The sequence below is a fragment of the Bacillus rossius genome, chromosome 1 (genome assembly GCF_032445375.1).
Source record: "Bacillus rossius redtenbacheri isolate Brsri chromosome 1, Brsri_v3, whole genome shotgun sequence".
NCBI lineage: Eukaryota > Metazoa > Arthropoda > Insecta > Phasmatodea > Bacillidae > Bacillus > Bacillus rossius.
In genome coordinates this window covers 307,598,495-307,619,545 of record NC_086330.1, presented here as the reverse complement: position 1 = coordinate 307,619,545, position 21,051 = coordinate 307,598,495, and the positions used below count along the sequence as shown (strand labels likewise).

The following is a 21,051-nucleotide window of genomic DNA, read 5'->3' as shown; positions in this document are numbered from 1 at the left end:
TCTCTCCTATTTTTCAAAAAAATCCAAAAGTGATACTTGGTTTGATGACCGTTTCATAATAATTTTTTATTCAAGAGCAGATATTTAAAAACAACAAAAGATGGCTTGAAAAACATGTTGGCTGGCGATGGCGCGTGGTTCCATCAAGGTCGCGAGACTCGACTGTTGTGCACATACGCAGTAAGCGCGTCGCGCGGGAGGCGGGTGCGGCGCATGCGCAGTATGAATGGTGCGCAGAAGTCGGGAGGGGGGATGTGCAAGGCGCAGTGTCCACGTAGCATATATAGGTAGTTCATTGTTTTGATGCGTGCTCATATTTTGTGGCACAGATTATATTATCCGTCATCAATATTCTGCTAATTTTAATTATGTCGTATGCTAAGGGGGGGGGGATCTGGACTCCCTGAACCCCCTCCCCCCCTATATACGCCCATGACTCAGACCATCAACCCCAAATACACACACATGGCACTACCAACATAGGCCTGTGGTGCGAACATTTGTAAACACTTCCAACCTTGACCCTGCTACCCTAATGCATCACCCAGGCAAGCATTGGGCTGAGGCAATGCCAACATTTGCTGGGCGAGTAACCGAGAATCCTATTCGATTCTTGAAGCGTTTTGAGGTATATGCAGCCACCTTTAACCTCAGTGACACAGAGGTGCTGAAGTGCTTGAACAGCGCACTTAAATGGTAGGCTTTCTACTGGTGGGAAATGCTCAGTGCTACCAATCAAAGCTACGCCCAGTTCCAGTCTCTATTCCGTCAGAAATACTGGAGCCTGCAGATCCCGAGCAACCTGCATGCCCAGCTCCACACAGAGAAGTATGACCCAAGTAAATGCACGACCTTGGAGGCACATTTGTCGGCTATGTTTGACAAGACTCAATACTTGGACCTGCCATTGACTCACGAGGAATTCATCGCAGCGATCCTCACACAGCTGCCTCTGAAGTATCAGAAACAGCTGTCAAGACTACCATACCGGGACGTGACAGAGTTCCGGGAACGCTTGTTAAACTACGACAAGTTGGAGAAGTTGGACAGGGCATCGTCACAAAGGAGGACACCGAGAAGACACTACAGCACCATCGTCAGGCACCCATGAATCCATACTGGCAAAACAGAGACAGTAAACAAAGGGACCATCGACAGGCAGCTGTAAACACCATGAACTGGCAGCCGCGAGGGAGAGAGCAGAGTACATACAGCCAGTATACTACAAATCATCGGAAGGGTCCCTACCCCAAGAAGAGGACATGGTGGTCCAACGCCCGCAACTACTACAGTGATGAAGAAGTAAACAACAGAAGGAGGCAGGACGACCAAAACGACACATGACGTCGATCGTACTCACCAGAAGTACAGCCCCCGGGGAGTCCCGTGACCGCCGACAGAGATCCTCATCGGATGATGAGAGGGACTACGCCAGGAAATACAGAAGAACTGACGAGCCCCGCTACACCGGCAGACACGAGGACAACCGCATTCCACACCATTATGCCCCCCAGACTCACGAGAATAATGGCGGCAATGCCCACAACAGTCATTTCTCGTACACAAGAAAACACCAGAATGCGACGTTTCCGCCACCATTTACGGCACCATCGACAGCACAGCAAGCTGCGTATTACCAATGTGAAACAGTAAATCCGGTAGCAGCCAAGTTCAAGGCTGCTGTTTCTAATGCTGCGGGACATAGACAGTGGACCCACCACGACGGAGCTACACAAAATGCTCAAGGTGGACGTGCCAATCCTGGTACGTTGAACTAGAAAGGGTTTCCGTGCGATCGTCCCGAACAGAAACCCACTATCCAGGCTCAAGGGTGTATGAAACAACTCCAATATACAGCTGCACAAGTTATAAGAAGTTTATATGCACTGTTATGCTTCATGAGAGTGAGAGGGAATTTTTTTTACAAGAGAATGATGAAAACTCAGTTCATCAGCTATGCACAGTTTGCCAACAAATGACACTGAATATTTGTAATTGTAATGTAGATGCTTTAATAGACAGTGGCACTGAAGTCACTTGTATCAGCCAGGAGTTAATGAGCTACCTCGAACAGCAAGGTATTAATTTACCTAAGATTTCAGTACCAGCACTCAAAATAATAGGAGTGACCTCAAGGGCCAGCCCTGTAGTCAATAGACAGGTGCTGATTACTGTACACGGCCTAGGAAAACCTAAAGACATGACTGCACTTGTAGTAAAAGGCCTAGCTAATCCTTAATAATTGGAACAGATTTTCTATCACAGTTTGGTGTGGTGATAGATTTCCAATTGTGTGCTATCCACTCGAGTGATTGTAAGACTCCAGTATCACTCACTGGCAAGTGGCATATAAGAAATAATTTGGTTGGAATTTTGTACAATGAACCTATGCACCTACAGATATGAAGCAACCAGACCAGTGAGCAGCTCCAGGCATCACTCGAAGACATTCGACAATCACTACAAAATGTGAAGAGTGTGGTACCCAACCAGTTGCAACAGCTGTTTAGTGTACTGGCTAATTTCAAGACTGCATTTTCCGACAAGCCAGGCCGGAATAAATTCTATCAAGTTAAGATTGGAATCAACGAAGAGGCACCTTACCACCGGAAATCATATACTATTCCAGTGAAGTACGTACAGGAAGCTACAGCCTACTTACAGCTCATGATAGACTGGCAAGTGATTAGGAGGGAAGCTAGCCCCTATGCTAACCCAATATAGTATGTGAGCAAGCGAGACGGTACAGTGAGACTGTGTCTTGATGATAGGGAGCTTAACAAAATCACTGTGAAAGACAGGGAAAGTCCTGTGCAGACATCAGAAATATTGAGGTTATATCAAGGTGTGAAATACCTAACTACGATGGACTTGTCATCAGGATATTGGCAGATTCCACTAGAGCCTAGCTCGTGCCAATACACATCCTTCCTGTTCCGTAACCAACAGTTTGTATTCACAGTCATGCAATTTGGACTGTGCAATGCAGTGGCTGATTTTACAAGATGTTTATATGCAACCTTAGGACCCGAGTGCCAGGGATTTGCAAGGGCATATGTCGATGACATTTTAATCACATCATCCAGTTTCGAGGAACACCTACCTCATGTTGCCACAGTACTGCATAGATTGCAAGAGGCAGGCATGACCGTCAAGATCAGGAAATCGGTTTTCTGCAGAGAGGAACTACCCTTCCTGGGACACATCCTCACACCTGAAGGCATCAAGATAGCCCCAGACAAACTACAGAACATCGAGGATTTTCCTACCCCTAGGAATGTAAAACAGCTGAGAGCTTTCCTAGGCATCATTTGTTCCTACATAATATATTCTAACCAAGTAGCACAGTGTGCAGTTCCTCTGTTTACCTTGCTAAAGAAAGGTCAAGTGTGGGGGTGGACTGAAGAGCATGAACAAGCCTTCGTCAGCCGGAAGCGCTTGTTTCTGACAGAGCATGTCATTTACCATCCAACCCAGGGAAAGGAATTTTTGCTATATACAGATGCTTCAGACACAGCCTAAGGATGTAAACTAGCTCAAGAAGAGAATGGTATAGAGAAGACTGTTGCTATGGCTAGTCGAACTCTAAGCCAAGCAGAGATAAATTTCACAGTAACAGAACGAGAGGCTCTTGCCATAGTATGGGCACTATAGAAATACAGAGATCTGTTGCTTGTATAAACTATAAAATTGTTAACAGACAACCAAACATTAACGTGCCTTAAGGCAGGCAAACTATTTGGGTGCCGCCTAACTAGATGGTTTCTTTTACTGCAGGAGTATGACATCCAAATACAGCATATTAAAGGATCTACAAAAACCACTGCAGATTACCTCAGTCGCCTGCATGAACTACAAGAGAGTTCTACTTCAACATCCACACATTAAAAAGAATTTTTAGTTTCTCCTGTATCAACAGAAGTTTTCCAAAACAACCCTAAGCTCCGAGAGATCCTGAAGAATCTGCAAGAGAAGCAGCAAGAAGACGAGTACTGCAGGAACACCATCAACCAGCTTCAGAAACAATCAGCTGATAACAAGATTCACCAACATTTTTGCCTGTCAGAAGACATCTTATTTGCACACTCGAAGAAAAGAGGCCTGTATGAAGACCACTGGAAACCAGTGATCCCAGCTGACATGAGACAGCCAGTCACCTGGGAAATACACGTATCATTAGGACATGTAGGTAGTAAGAAGATTATTGAGGCCCTGAGAAGGCAAGTATACTGGCCTAATATCTCTCATTATGTGAGCAAAGTCACAAGTGCCTGTAAACTATTCCAGAAGGTGAAGCCACCTGGAGAACACATTGTCCTACTCTTCTGTAATCTCATATAAACTTTCCGCCTGTATGCCAATAAAGCTATGGCTGTATTTCTCTAAGCATGCTCGGTAGCTTAACCAGCACGTTTCATAGGGAATCATCAAGATAACGAAATTCTACAGAAAGTGATATATGAATTGTGTTAAGAATCTTTTATTTAAGAAGGGGTGTCACAGAATCTATATATGAAAGATTATATAATATAACCAATCTGACACTAATATATTAATTCTTTAAACAACCTTAAATCATTAACAATATGTGTTTGTTGGTGAGATTACTAATAACCCAGTGTTTTGTTAAAACCGGTGAACATCGCAAATAGGTTATATTTTGATAGGGTAATTTTTCTAAAGTATATATGAAGTAGACAAATCACTCGGGAGGGACATCACACGGCTCTCAGTCGGTAGAAGCTCGGAGTTCTCATTCTTCGGGACCACTAGGTACTTCCCTCGTGGACTGCAGCTAGTAGGCGTATGCTGGAATGGACTACTAGACTACGGCTGGCTATAGTTGTTCTGGAACTAGGCTTCCACCAATCCATTCGGCATCTGAAAAATTGAAGTAATTGGAATGGTCTCACCGAATCAAAGACGGATTATTCATCGGAATAGACATTGATTTGTCGGCGACCCATGTTGTAGGTCGTTTCGGCAGGAAGCATACATCAAGACGTCACATGGGTGGGTTGAAACAAATGAAATTTTAATAAATATGCAAACCATGCATATCGCAAGATATGATTATCTTCTTAGAATATCTATCGTCTATATAGGACGCAGAAAATATGTAAAAACACACAAACAAGAACAATAACTATGGTCATTTCACCATGGCCGTATATTAAATTCTTCCCCCACCATACACGGCCATCTTGTTCTTTATCCCCCGCTTGTTGTAGCAACCCCAGGCGAAAACTAAGAAGGCTCGTTAACACAGCAAAGACAGCTATGTGTATTCGGTTATTTTGTCTATGACATACCCAATGCTTGGCTCATGAACTGCAATAAAACTGAATACTATCCCAAAAAAAAAAATGTGTAGATGACCAAATAGAAACAAGCCTAGGAGTTTGGATTAAAACATAAAGTGTATCCGGGGTTGTTAGGTCTCACTTACATTTACAAATCAATTAAATAATATGTACATAAAACATGAATAATAGTAATATGACAAATAATAACTGTAAAATACTCTGAGTTGTTACAACCTACATGGCGTGTTACAACCAATAATTCCTACAACACCATTAGAGCTATTATCTGTTGATTTATTTGGCCCCCTACCACAGTCGAAGGGAGGTGTCAAATATATATTTGTTATTAACACGAGACAAGAGTGGTACTACTAGATAGCAAATTCCTAAGTTAGGCACTACTATAACAGTACACTCTCAAATCGGTTAAACTGTCCAAAAACGTTGTGTGACACTATAAGTTGACAACCTAACTTGCTGGCTCAAACTTTATATGACACATATATGAATATTTGATGTGAGTTGCCTGATTATTTGGTGTAAGAATTAGTATTCTCCCTTCTATTAAGAATTATCAGAACAAATCCTGAATAAATACTATTTGTGTCCTATTCTTCAACAGTCAATAAGTTAGATTTGATATTCGTTATTGCAACATGATTTAAATTTCCCTGAACGCCAGCTAACCTTACTTATATTAATGACTACTGCCTGACCAATGAAAGTTATCATCACATAATCAAGAATCTGGATAACAACATTGTATTTGACCATTCATCAAGTTGCAGAATTACGTTACCATGCGTATACGTGTGTGTTCCTAGTTTCAATTATTTGTGATAATACAGGGTGCGGTAGAGAGGACGGACGTTTTTGAGATGGGTAGTACACTTCCCCTCCGTCTACGAGAGAGGTGGGAAGTGTGCCGTTTGACTTGTGAGTTCCTAGCATTGTTTTACCAGTTGTCGTCATGGAGCCTTGGACGGTGGAGCACCGCGTTTTCTTTCATGATTGTTTCGTCCGAAATAATGAGTCAGTCACCGTCGTACAGTGTATGTTTCGTCGCCACTTCAACATTCATCGGAATAGAGCTGTTCCCTCTCGAAACACCATCCTTCGTTGCGTTGAATCACTTCGCAGGCGTGGTAAACTGATCAACAGAAGACCAAAAGGAGCTCCGCGAACAGTTCGAACTCCTGAAAAAGTTGAAATCTTTCGACAAGCCTTTCTTCGCAGTCTGACTCGATCTGCCCGGAAATTGAAGGAAGCAATTCGCGTGGAAGTCGCCCAAGTTGAGAGAGCGATGTTGGAGAGAGTCTACGCGAACTTCAAAGAACGCATCCAGCACTGCATCAACAATTTCGGCTACCACATGCCTGATGTGATTTTCCACACTTGACTGTCTCAAATGATATTTCCTTGTGAACCTGATTGCATCAATAAACTTGTTTTTGCATAAAAATTAACTATTTTATGATTTTTTTAAAACCGTCCGTCCTCTCTGCCGCAACCTGTATTATTTAAGTTACACACTTAGCACTGTGGTACTCAAGTTAACAAATACAATATTGGCGTTCCAAATTCAAACTTGAGAGTTTAACCAGACATTTAAACATGATAGTTTTAATGTAGGTCAGCAAATATCTGTATACATGTGAAATATCTAATCCGCATAAATCTTATAGCGCCGTGCTAAATTCTGTGTCAGTAGATCATGGAAAACTCTAATTATTCCAAGGTACTCATTGGGAGTTATTGCAACACAAATATTAACCATTATGAATGGGTATCAGACCAAGCAAAAACATGAAAACAAAACAATTACTTCAACTCAAATGTAAGATAACAAACTAAACTTTAATCAGGGCAAATATAGTGTATGGATGCTGCAATTTGGAACGGTATAGTTAAGGGTGAGCAAGGACACATAGTAAGTAACACAAAAATATACATACAATACCAATCATTACAAAGTACATACCGTGATGGAGACTATACTCAATTACTAATAATCAAAAGGATATTGGCAGTCTCTATTGTATTCGTCCAGTACTCGACGATTCCACTGATGACTTTTCAATAACGATGAATGGGAAGTCTTTAAACGTCGGCAGTAACACTCGCGGATCACAGTAGGCAGTTCATTCAACACCTTCTTCGACGAATTCTACACCGCTACCGACGATTATTCTCGACGTGCTGCTGGGCTCATCGTAGTCACTCTCGATTACCCCACCATCAACTAGGTGTCTCACCAATGTTCAGTAAATCTTCTGCTCGTCGATTCACCAGTTCTCTAATAAATGTACTAACAGGCTGTGCTGTAAAATGTCTCTCTAGTCGAAATATTCAGCATAGCATACCTTCAACATATATGCTCATACAAGTTCATGATAGCATTTTCACACAAGTACTTCGTAGATTATCTTACGGAATCTTCTTGAATGTCACCGTAGTTTAATCAAAAATATAACCTATCAATCACATGTCTCTTTCTTGTAACATTTAAACACTTTTAAAGTGTTAATTGATTCAAATATACTAATTCAAACCCACTACGGGCACTTACATATCCACACCAAAATGGTGGCACCAAACGTTCTCCCTGTTTTTAAAAAGTTTTAATAAAAGTTTATTTGATCAAAATATTGTTTTTTTTTTCTTTTTACATGTAGAAAATATCATACTGCTTTGTCCATGGCACACACCTAATGTTTGTTTCTGCATTTAAAGAAAATGATTTCACATTGCATAGAGTAATTGATAAAATAAATCAACCAATATTATGTTTCCAAAAAGATGAAATAAAATTAATAAAATAAATAAAATATACAATTATGGATAATGCAAAATTACAGTATGAAAGATGTGTTTACCAAATTTACAAGATTATATGTTATTGTGAATCCTACTGCAAAAGCAGTAATGAATAAGTTGAAGTTATTCACTGAGGAAATTGGTAACCTAAAGTGGTACTATCTGACCGAGGTACCCAATTCACTAGTGATTTATGGCAGAAAGGCGTATGAAAATTAGGTGCTATACCTACCTACGACAATAAGTGTGCGACACCCACAGAGCAATCCTGTGGAGAGACTCATGAGGTCAATAGGCAGCTTACTTCGCACATTATGCTACAGCTCGCAGGAGTCATGACGAGATAAATTGCCATATGTTGAATGGATAATTAATTATACTGTGCATTGTTCAATTGGAGTTACCCCTGGAGAAGCAATGAGCCTGGATAGATCGGTGGCGATCGATCCGAATTATTTATCCCAATGTGACAAATACCCTAAAGAAGAAAGATTACCTACCGGAGAAGAGGTCGAACAATTCGTAAAAATGAAGTTAACAGCAGAAGCTGATATTAGAAGGAGGAGAAAGCCAGCATCAAAACTTTCTACGTTTGAAATCGGCTACCAGGAACTGAAGAAGACAACTCCAGTAAGCAAGGCCTGGGAAAACATAACGAAGAAATTATTTTTGTCATTCGAAGTACCATATGTCATCACAGACATTGTGCAGGAGAATTGCTACACTCTATCAGAGAAAGTAACAGGCCGACCAGTAGGCCGCTACAACATAACGCAGCTAAGGGCATACAAGAGCCCTACCACAATGTAAACAAGGCCGACACAAGCTAAAGATACCTCGTTATGGTACGAGCAAGAGTATCATGAACAGATGATCACAGTCTAAGTGTGAAGGTCAGACCAAGGATCTGACTGTACTGAAGGTTAAGTGTATTATAATCTGATTGTGTGATTTAATATGCCATGTGAGGCGTAATTCAGCCACTGAAAATTACCCTGTTGTTATGCGGAAGTGTGATTCCCGCTTGTTTCCTGTATTAAAGGTAAAGAGACATGCCACCTATACAGAAGATATTGTAGCCTGAGAAGCTATTACTGTATTATGTGTATAATGTATTTATGTTATCAGTTGGCTTGCATGATTCTTCGTATGAGTATGAACTCAATATCACTAATACCTAAATATGGAAATTAGACGCGCCTATTTATATGAAGCTGTGAATACCTAGTACTGAGTAACGAGAAGAAAAGTTGAGCTTATGTGTAGTCGATGAACCTATGTGGTATGAACCCATCCTGCTGTGTATACATGTGTAAGCACTGGCATGGAAAGCATCTCTAGAAGCACATAGCACTTTTGCAACTACAAGCAAAATTGTAAAGGTTACCTTGAATTTTTTATGTTGCTGGTTAAACCAATTGCGAAGCACTTCAAAAGTATATGAAGAAAATGACAAGATTTTATTTTATTGAAAATAAATATTTTACTTTTGGTGTAAACACTGAGTAAAGAGAAGAAAAATTGATGGTAAAATTTAATATTTTATTGTCATGTCTGGGATTGATTACGAATGAGAATGATCTGCAATTGTGTAATTCCACTGCACTAATCACTCGCATTTGTGTAATTGTTTGTATTATATTCGCCGACAAATGAGAAGATTAGCGAAGACATTGAACCTGAAAAACACAGTATCTAAGCCCTTTGTCGCGAGAAATGAATGCACTCCGACAAGCAAGTGTCCACAAGCAATCTTGTCGAACTGGAATTATAGAGATTTAAAACCAAGAAAATTCTACTTAGAAAAAAAAATTGAACATATGATTTCAAGCATCAAAAGCTATCCTGAACCAGCATGTTTTGAAACAGCTTGTTGAAGAGAATTTTTATACATGCAGAAGCTAGGAGCCTCGAGTGTTGACAAGACTCAAGTTACTGATAAAAGTAACAAGGATGAAATGAAATATGAGCGCATTAGTTAACACAGCGAGCCCGTTGCGAGTTGGACCACACAAGACAATGTTAAGATGAGAAAAGAAGATAAGACTTCCCAGCTGTACGATTCAGTAAATCGCAGCATAATGGAAATAAAAGAAGTTGTAAAAAATAAACAAGCAACCATTTCTTACACAGTATTGTCTGCTAATAAAAGCATGATGTAAAAATATAATGACATATTGATTATGTGATATGTAAAAGGTATGAAATGTAATTAAAAAGAAAACATGAACAATTCAATGCACTATGATGCATTCTGAAAAAATGTAAACAAATAATGTGACATGTTAATAGTAAAATTGAAGCTGTTGATTCCTCCTTCATCGTTACAGCATTCCTTCTCCTCATTCCCCTCCTACCTCCTCCCTTCCCCTTCCAACTCCGACCTCCCTCTCCAACTTCCCCTTCCTACCACCCTCTTGCTCTTTCCTCGCCGCCTCACCAACGCTCTCTGTCAGAGTGTTTTCCCAGCCTACATAAGCCCGGCCCCTAGCGTACTCTTGGCAGTCACTTGCCCTGAGACGCACTTAGAGTCTTCCCTACCTAGACCCCTCCCTTACACACTTAGTTTTAACTTAGGTTAGGAAAAAAAACAAAAAAAAAAACACTTCCAGTCTGGCTACCGAGTCGTGGGCATCGTCGGAGTGCGGCCCTGCCTCCTCTCTGCGCATCGCTTCGATTCTTTAGCTCGCGGACACAAGAGTGACAGCCGGCCTGAGGGAGGTTATAAATCCCGAACGGCCACCTCGAGCCTAGCATGTCCGTCAAGTGGGCCCGGTCACATTTCGTCGGGAATAATTCCTAGCCCGTTTGGGTCAGCGGCGAGTCCTCTTTCACCGGAATAGATTTACAACACTTGAATCAGACCACCCCTAAAGAACACCGAACACAGGACACACCCGTGGCTTCCTGCCCCTCCCGCGACCGGGCCTTAGGGCCGGCCCTGAGGGGGGTTGGTAGAATGAATGAGCGGGGACTCCCAGCCAGGTCCATGCCAATCAAACAAACACCCGGTGCAGTCTATCCTGGCGGCAGCTCTCAGCCAGTTCGGCACGGAACTCTGACTCTACTCGCCTCCTCCCAGGACAGCACAGAAACAAACATGGACACAGCAACCTATCCCGATTCAGACTGTGAATCTGTTGCCTCCAGGTGCTCCGTTAACTCCTTCACTGTCCCAGCGGATTTGTACGCGGCATTCTTGCGTGATAAAGCAAAGATGGAAAGGGAGCACCCCGAGACAACTACTGAATGGCAACAGCAACACAAACGTCAGCGAAAAATCCCGCAGGTGACCACGCCTCAGCCAATAGCGGTTTCGAACCGCTACGAGCCGCTCGCTGACACAGCGGCCCTCCCCCCCTCCACCCCCTCGGCAGGGTCAGCTCCTGAATCCACACACACAACCAATCAGAACACGCGCGAGCCCACGACAGCTGTAGCGTCCGCACAGGACATGACGTCACAATGCCCCCCTGGCACACAGGGCACTGCAGCACAACCTGCCAACCCGCGCGCCAGAAAAGTGAATAAACACGCTCTGAGGCTGGTTGTTCCTGACGCTAGCCTCTACAATTAGCTCGTCACTCGCGTGCGAGCTTTGGCCCCTGGCGGCGCACAACTAGCCCTTGTGCGGGAGGGGCTTCAGATCGCGTGCGAGCACGAGCAGGCATACCAACTGGTCAAGCAGTATCTCGACTCTGCCCCTGTGCCGTACTACACTTTCAGCACGGCCTCAGAGCTGCCACAAAAGGTGGTTATCAAGATGCCTAAACAAACTCCCACAGCCGCCATCAAAGAGGACCTCGAGGCGCGCGGGTACTCAGTCCTCGATGTCTACCAGTTCAAGGCTCGAGTCACTGACCCTGTTGACCCAACGCACTCCTGGGAGGAGCCCCTGCCCCGATTCTGTGTAACAGCGAGTAAGAACGACACACTGCCGCCTCTCACGAAACTATCAATCATCAACATGACGAAAGTCGTCATTACACAATACAGAAAACGAGCAACTGACGTCACTCAGTGCAAAAACTGCTGGCAATTTTCGCACACTAAAAACTTCTGCCGCCTGGCAACACGATGTCAACACTGCGCCGGGCCTCACACCCACGCCGCCTGTCCAAATGTCGACAAAAACCCCAACTGTGCAAATTGCAAGGGGAAAGGAATTCACGAGGGAAATTCCAAACTTTGCCCGGTATATCTCCAGCAAGTCCAGGCCAGACAGGATCTCGCAACCGCACGAGCTGAAAAACTTAAGCAAAATATCCCTCAGGTCACGTCAGCCAGCTTTCCGTTCCTCACGTCAGCTCCACCTGCAAAACCATTTCGGCCCACATTTTCTTTTGCACAGGCGGCCAGCAATAGCACACTAACAGGCGACTCCTCAGCCCGCCCCTCCACTCCCCGCCCCCCCACAGGACCATCCTCTCGTGGCGACTGTACTGGCATCCCGTCTGCACTTTCCGACCTTCAGGACCTACTAAAATTCCTCCGCGAAACCAACTTTGCCTCCTTCATGTCACACCTCGAACCATACATGCTCCTCGCCAATACAGTCACCGACCCATCCATGAAAACCCTCCTGCTCGTTCAGGCCCTGACGACCTTCACGGGCTGCGAGTGAGGCCGGAAAATACCTAACAGTACCGCCAATACCATCTCCCACGCCACGGGAAATCCAGCACTGCGTCTCAACACACAGTAAACTCCGCGGACAGTCCGCAGTGCGGAATGTGCTGCGATTGGCCAGAGCCAAAGAGACACAGCCAATCAGAGCGAAGCACCGACTTCGACACTATTAGCCAGTTTTTTCAACACAATACACGCGGTATTTTCTCGTACCAACATATAAATTAACAAATAAATTCATACATAAACAGATAATAAAATTAAAATTCATATTATTCAAAATCCGCACAAAGTTTAATAATCAAAATCTAAGCAGAGAAAAACTGTGCAAATAATTGGCCAGAGCCAATTTCCTTCCACAACGAACGAAGCACCGACTTCGTCACAGAAATGCCTTAACATCAATTTAAAGCCAACACTAATTAATTAATGCATTAATTAATTAATTAAATTACCTAATCATTGCATTATATTTTTGGAGACCAGGACGCATTCCCCGATCACCGACTAGCTTGCAAATAACACTTTCGGCTTAATGTTTAAAATCACCCAATAAATAAATTAAGACCCACGACTATTCAAAATTTCCCACCGTCTTAAAGCAAATGCGCAGGGGGGGGGGAGGGGTAAACCTGCGTTCGACCTCATCCTCAGTGGGCAGAGGGGGGTAGAAAATCATAAGGACAGCTGGGGGAAAGGTGGAAACATTTTTCCCCTGACAATACATCAGCTGGGAATGCGCAAGCTACCCTGAACCACAACTGAAAGACGAGGGGGGAGGGGAGGGGCTATCCCTCTCATTCCTCCTATCTAAATAAAGAAGACAAATTGGGAGGACAAGAGCCCTGCCGGGCTTGTACCTCCCCCGCGCTGAGGGGCTGTGCCCCAGTGATGAAAAACCGGCGGCCGGCGGACTCTTGGCAGTCGTTCGGTCTTTGGACTCGAAGGCTGTCACTGCGGCGGTGGCTCTGCGTCTTCGGTATGTACTCGGCTGTGAAACTTAACGTCTGTATTTAGGTATTGTTCTTGCTTGTGCGTTGTGGCCGCGCCTTCATTTTTTCTTGTTGCCCTGTTAAATGTAATCGCCACCTATGTTTGGACATTTCAGGTCATTTGGTTTGGATTTGTCTTGCTCACACCGAGTACTGCCTGTAGCATGTTTGTAACGTCTCTGCGGCTGTAAGTGGGCATGCCACTATGGCATTAAACACTTCTTGTCAAGCCACATTGTAAATTGTCTTTTGATTTTGCCTTCAGATTTTTTTGCCTAGCAGCCCATATTACCTTTTCTGCTACTTTAGAGCGCTTTTACACAATTTCCGCTTTACTCCTGCTTACTTTTCTTGTATTTGTGTGTATGATTGTATTTGTTTTTGGCGCCCCACGGGAGCGCATTATGATTTGCCCTAATGAGAATTATAAATTGCTGTATAAACCATTTTTTATGTCATGTGGCATTTTTGCTCTAGAGGCAATCTTATTATGAATAAAATTGTAATGGTATTTTCTAAAGTTTTACATTTTTGTTTTGCAAACCAGCTTCACACTGTCATTGGGTGTTAATGTAAAATCCCCGCCCCCCTCCCCCCGCTTCTTTTGACTATGTTAGCTGTAGTCGACTGGACATGTCTCCTACCGGCTTCAACTTCTACGCTACTCTGCTCCGGCAGTGGCTTTGCTGTGGTTTTTGTTTGTATTTTTCATGACCATGAGCGGCCCGGGAGTCAGTTGGATTTACCGGCTTCACTGCGACGAGCTGATTCGTTATCTTGAGGAGAACCAGCTTCCTTCCCGCCGCGGCGAATGATACCGTGGCTGACATGCGCGCCCAGCTCGTTCAGTTCATACGCGAGGTCAGTGACGTCTCGTCTGGTGTTCCGTCGGCGCAGGCCACACTGGAAGTAAGTCCGGCTCCTGATAATTCCTTTTCCCAAAAATTGTTCTTCTCTGTTCTTAAATCCCTTCCTGTGTTAAGCGGTGGTGAGCCCAGATCTATTTTAGATTTTTTTTTACAGGCTGAGCGCCTTGCTAAATTGAATCTGGTGTCAGCTGGCGCCTTTATGAAGGCTCTGCTTAGTAAGTGTACTGGCGTGTATGTGTCTAGATTAACAGAGGCTATTGTACAGAAGGTAGATTTCCATACATTTAAGATGTCGGTACTTCGTGCTGTGTGTCCGCCGCGTGTCATGGACGCGTGTAAGCGCGATGTGATTTTCAGGTTTCGGCATCATAATGAGTCAGTCACTCATTATATTGATGAGGTTGTCACCTATGCCGATGTTTTGGAGATTGTCATCGCTGAGCCTGAGTTAGTACAGCTTATTTTAGGCAACTTTGCGCCTCATGTGCTTACCCACTGTGGTATGTAAGCTCCACCTACTACCTATGATGCCTTGCGTGCTTGGGGCAGTGAGGTAGAGCCCCGGTTATTAGCGGTGTCAAAATACGAGGCTGAGTTCTAGCCTCCCCCCAGATCTGTGTCCGTGTCACGTGTTCGTGACAGGGGATTTCACAGCTTAAAGGTTACCTCAGACTTTCGTGGCAGTGACGCACACGATGCTGACTCTAGTGTTTTACGCATGTATGGGGATAATAGTTTTCAGCATTCTTCTTCGCCATGCTTTCATGACAGCTCACATGTGCGGTGTTCGCCATCACGCAGGTTCGACAGCGGCTCGCGTCCGCGCATCCCCGCGGGCGGCGCAGCTAGTGTAATTCCTTCTGGTGGCCATCAGTCCGCCCCGCCTCTTCAGACTACACAGCGTGGGCGTTTGGGTGGTGCGGCTAGTGTAATTCCTTCCGGCGGCCGTCAGTCCTCCCCGCCTCTTGAGATTATGCAGCAGCATAGGCGTTTGACTGTGGGCGCTGTTGTCAGTTCCGCGCATCAATTACAGGGTGTTCTCACATATACTCGTGTTCGTTGCGCAAATTGTTGTGTGTTTGGACATGTGACTGAGGACTGTGACCAGGCATGCATTGATGTTACTGCTCGTAGATGTTTTTCTTTTAAGGGTCATTACCGAAGTAATTGTCCGGGAAAATGGCCATTGACAGGACAGAAAAGAGGTCGTTTCAGCCGGTTCTATAGAAAAGCCTCTAGCTCTGTTTTTCTGAATTTTCTGCCCGTGTGTATTCACGAGCGTTCTATTTCGGCCTTAGTTGATACTTGTGCTACATGCTCGGCTATTAGTGAGACATGTCTTGTATGGCTTCACCCCCAGTTCTCATTCTACCCAATTTTAGTAAACGGTTTGCCATTCAGGTTGATACCTCGCACATTGCGCTTGGAGCCGTCCAAGGACACCTAGAGGAAGGCCGTATTAGGCCCATTGCCTATGCTAGTTGCTTGCTATCGGAGTCTGAGCAGCGATTAGGTGTCTATGAGAAGTAGTCCTTGGCTTACCTATTCGGCCTAGATAAATTTGAAAGTTATCTCGATGCTCGGGAGTTTGACTTATTTACCGATAACCGAGCCCTTAGTTGGCTCTTTAATCAGCTTAAAAGCTGGGTAAGCTGGGTCGTTGGATTTTGAGCTTATCACAATTTCAGTTTATCATTCATCATATTCAAGGTAAAGAAAATGTTATTGCTGACTCTCTTTCACACATGTTTTGCACCGATGAATTTGAGCCCTTGGAACCCCGCTCTTCTGAATCTACTAAATTTATTACTGCTTTTAAATTGTTTCCTGAATCATACTTAAATATCAAGGAATGTCAGACTCAGGATCCCCTCTGTCAGGAGGTACTTAGGGATTTTCATGATAAGAAGGCCGTCCCCTATGTTGAGGAGACTGGTATGTTGTATTTTACAGGAACTTCTGGCAGAGCCCGAAAGGCTGTTGTTCCAGCTGTCTTGAGGCCTGTAGTGTTAACCTATTTTCATGCATCTCTCTTAGGTGGTCATCTAGGAATAGATAAAACTTTTCGCAGAATTTCAGCGCATCGGTTTTGGCCTGCTTCATGCTGATGTTCGGATGTTTGTTCGATCTTGTCTTGATTACCAGATTTCCAAGCCGCCTCATAATACTAAGGTGGGTCTGTATGCTGCTGATCCTCCTGTAGCCCCCAGGCATGTCTTACATATTGATATTTTTGGTCCTCTTACATATTCTAAGAAGGGTAATGTATGTTTGCTTGTTGTTTTGGATATTTTTACAAAATTTGTAATTTTATTACCTCTTAGAAACATGAAGGCTGCTACAATTGTCAGAGTGTTTAAGGAACAGGTTTTCATGTTGTTTAGTTATCCATGTATGATTGTTTACGACAATGACCCGTATTTTCAGTCTACTATCTATAAGAATTTTCTCTTTGAATGGGCCAATAAACCTATCTATAGTTCAGCATATTTTCCGCCGGGCAACATGGTTAGAGCGGCAAAATAAGGTTCTCAAAAGCATCCTGATTTCTTTCTATCAGTCTGATCAGACTCTTCGGGATTCAGACATTGAATATATCAATGTCGGACTTAATTCTGCTCTTCATTATGCTACCGGTTTTCCACCCTCGATTCCATTCCTTGGCCGTGAGCTTACTGTTCCTTTACTAAACGAGTGGGGTTTGCCACCACTCGACACCAGCCTGGATGCCCAAGCATCGGAACATGTACTCGACATGGTTTCCTGTAATATTAATAAGGCCCATAAGGCCATTTCTGACAATTATAATAACACTAGAGCTCCTCATGGTTTTAAGATTGGGGATTTAGTCTTATGCAGGGTGTTTTAATTGCCTAAGTTGGCTGATCAGTTAAATGTGAAATCACTTCCTCCTTATGAGGGACGTTATTGTGTAGACATGTTATTGGGTGTCAACACACTTTTGTTAAGGTGCTGTAGGCGCAAGTTAAAATTCCCAAAGGTTCATGTAACCCAGGTGAAACATTTCGTTAAATAAATTTTTATGGGTTTGTTGTAAGCTTTTTTGCAGTATATCTTTTTTTATTGAACCTTTCAAATAAGATTAGCATATTGGCCTGTTGTTAAGTGTTTGTGTTCCTATAAACCTGTGTTTTGAGCTTGTGTTTTGTTGGGTTTGTGCGCAGTGTTGTGGCTCCTTTTTTTTTTTAGCTTAGCGCCATCCTTTTTCCCTGTTATCATTGCTTGCTGTGCCCGATTTCCACCAGCGATCTTCAGCATCACCTCGCCGAGAGACGTCTCTGTGGATATTTTCGTTCGTCACCTCCACCCTACTGGTGATACCTGCCTATGAGAGCTCATAGTGCTACCATGAGCTTGCCTGCCGGCTTTCTGTTTGCATGGAGGCTCGATGCTTCTGGGTCTTCGAGAGCGGCCGTGTTGACTCCGGCTGAGTGCCCCTCGCACCACCGTGAGTCCATGACTGCCCCTAGCCCTTGCTTGGCGGGTCTTGGACATCGTAGCTTACCCCTTCGACAGCCTGCTAAGGCACTGCGACTAGCTGCTCCCTGCTGGAGTCCCCTCCCATACCTGGGTGGTTGTGACTCGCGGGGCCGCCTTGCTCCGAGCCCTTGTTCTGGGCTGATCAACGACTTCATCTCTGGACCTCTTCCACCGCATCAGCCGCTGGCTGTCGTCTACTGCTGTTCTGAAGACTTGTTCTTCAGTATCCTTCGATCTGTGTAGCATCTGACTACGTTCGAAGCCATCTTGTTGATCGTAGCGGCGATACTGAAGCTTGCTGTTCGATGCTGTCACCAGTCTCCGATTTCAATGTTATGAACATTCTTCATTGTGTTGATCTTCTGGCTCTCAGGGCAGGGACACTTTGAGGAGGGAGGTTGAAGCAGTTGCTTCCTCCTTCATCGTTCGTCGGCACTGTACAGCATTCCTTCCCCTCCTTTCCCCTCCTCTCTCCTCCCTTTCCCTTCCAGCTCCGACCTCCCTCTCCAACTTCCCCTTCCTACCCCCTCTTGCTCTTTCCCCGCCGCCTCACCAGCTCTCTCTGTCGGAGTGTTTTCCCAGCCTATATAAGCCTGGCCCCTAGCGTACTATTGGCAGTCGTTCGGTCTCTGGACTCGAAGGCTGTCACTGCGGCGGTGGCTCTGCGTCTCGGTATGTACTCGGCTGTGAAACTTAACGTCTTTATTTAGGTATTTTCTTGCGTGCCCATTGTGGTCGCACCTTCAATTTTTCTTGTTGCCCTGTTAAATTTAATCGCCACCTATTTTTGGACATTTCAGGTCATTTGGTTTGGGTTTGTCTTGCTCATGCCGAGTACTGCCTGTAGCATGTTTGTAACATCTCTGCGGCTGTATATGGGCATGCCACGATGGCATTAAACTCTTCTTGTCAAGCCGCATTGTAAGTTGTTTTTTGATTTTGCCTTCAGATTTTTTTTGCCTAGCGGACCATATTACCTTTTCTGCCACTTTAGAGCGCTTTGCCACCATTTCCGCTTTACTCCTGCTTACTTTGTTGTATTTGTGTGTATGATTGTATTTGTTTTCGGCGTACCGAGGGAGCGCATTATGATTTGCCCTAATGAGAATTATAAACTGCTGTATAAACAATTTTTTATGTCATGGGGCATTTTTGCCCTAGAGGCAATCTTATTATGAATAAAATTGTAATGGCATTTTCTAAAGTTTTACATTTTTGCCTTGCAAACCAGTTTCCCGCTGTTGATGGTTTCAATGTAAACCCCCACCCCCCTGCTACTTTTGTCTATTTTAGCTGTAGTCGACTGGGCTTGTCTCCTACTGGCTTCAAAATATTAATATTTGTTTTCTTTTGTTGTTAATAACCATATATTGCTATGCAATTTAAATAGAGGGTAATTGAGAATTGTAAATTAAATAATGTTAATTAATTATTATCTGATTTGTTTATGTTTAATCAGTTAAGGATTTGATTTTCTTATTGATTAGAGCTAGGTAATTAAATTGTTGGCACTCAATTACACTACAGCAAGAGCAAAATATTAATTGCCTGTAGACACTTGTATTTGCAATGGTACAAGTACGCACATAGTGAATAAATTAGTGACTACAGCCCGGACGCCTATAAGTTAAGTCAGGTGCGAAGGTTACACCGAGTTAAGCTAGACACAGTATGGTTCGCAACGATAGTGTACCTATCAGTGACGGGAACCGACGAGTGCTTCCTTGTAGGAAGTGGTGATACTGCCGATACGAGCAGCACCGCAGACCCCCACCACCGCCTCGCACGTAGTCGTGAGGTAGGGCAAAGATGCAGTTGCAGCCAGCCGCTGCAGATGATCGCCGCAGAGCCAGGAGCCGTGATGTCTGGTACTGCGTCGTCGCCACACGCTAGGCCCCGCCGACGGGAGGTGAACCAGGCCAGGATTGTTGGCCACTTTGAGGACAGGCACCATCCTGACGCCTCGTCTGCTGCAACTAGGAGGAGCCGCAGTCGAGGATGCTGTCATCACTGCAGGTGGACGCCAATCCACTGCCATGACGTGACCCGGAGAACGTCATATTGTTGATTAACATTTACATCCACCCGCTGCATCCATGTGTGATTTATACTTACCGTAAGTAAGCCCTCCCACGTCCCTCACAGCAGGAGCGTCTCACGGTAGAAGACACCTTCAGAGAGATGCAGCTGCATATACGAAGATTTAGCGCAGGAAAACCGTGGACCATCACCGCGCAGGTCTGCTAGCGACGACGACCCGAGGCGAAATGATAAAAAAGTGCGCGAATTCAGTAGGTACAGTAACGGACAAAAAGACGATAAAAAGAAAAGTTGTGCCAAAGTTGTATTATTGTGTCATATTATGCGCGCGTCGCAAGGCGGCAAGGTATTTTTTGTTTTGTGTATCGTGCGACAGAGAAAGGAAAGTGCCAATCAGAACGCACTGTTTTGAACAAGTCAAAGGTTTCAGTTCAATATGATTGCCAAGGGTGACAATAATCTGTACTGCAACTTGGTGTATTTCAGCCCCGATTAAGTAATTATTTATGTTAATTTATATTTATTCGTTCTATGTATATGTTTAAATTATTTGAAAAATATTTGTATTTAATGTGTATATCTACGTAATTGAAACTTAATGACCAAAAACGAAATTTAAGACGAACAATTGCAAGGACCCCTCTAGGAGCAATTGACATTTAAACGGTAAACAGTTAATTTTACACCGTTTTTATTAATGTAAAATGTTATTCCTATATGTATTAATTCAAATTTAATGTGAGATTTTGAGTTCCGCGCTATTGTTGCGCGCGGAATTGGTGTTTGATTAAAAATAATGTAACTATCTTTAGTTCTCGGCCAATCAGGAGCTGTATTTTAAATGTGGCACACAATGATAAGATGTCTTAAATTAAGAAGGTTTATAAAAGAATGTAA

General features: G+C 43.8%; 2 protein-coding genes across 4 annotated transcripts in view; one reads left to right on the top strand and one right to left on the bottom strand.

Annotated features, from left to right (window-relative positions):
* The window catches only part of LOC134527874 (synaptic vesicle glycoprotein 2B-like), a 164,870-nt gene that overhangs the window by 125,367 nt on the left and 18,452 nt on the right, over positions 1 to 21,051 (bottom strand). The gene's annotated exons all lie outside the window — the stretch shown is intronic.
* Positions 14,636 to 21,051, top strand: part of LOC134527876 (very long chain fatty acid elongase 7-like) — a 144,804-nt gene continuing 138,388 nt past the window's right edge. Inside the window, exons 1-2 of one of the 2 annotated variants that reach the window (XM_063360861.1) lie at positions 18,742 to 18,786; positions 18,915 to 19,035. The gene's annotated coding sequence lies outside the window, so the exon portion shown is untranslated. Of the gene's footprint in view, positions 14,654 to 18,741; positions 18,787 to 18,914; positions 19,036 to 21,051 lie in introns of those variants that run through there. The other variant, XM_063360862.1, reaches the window with a different exon arrangement.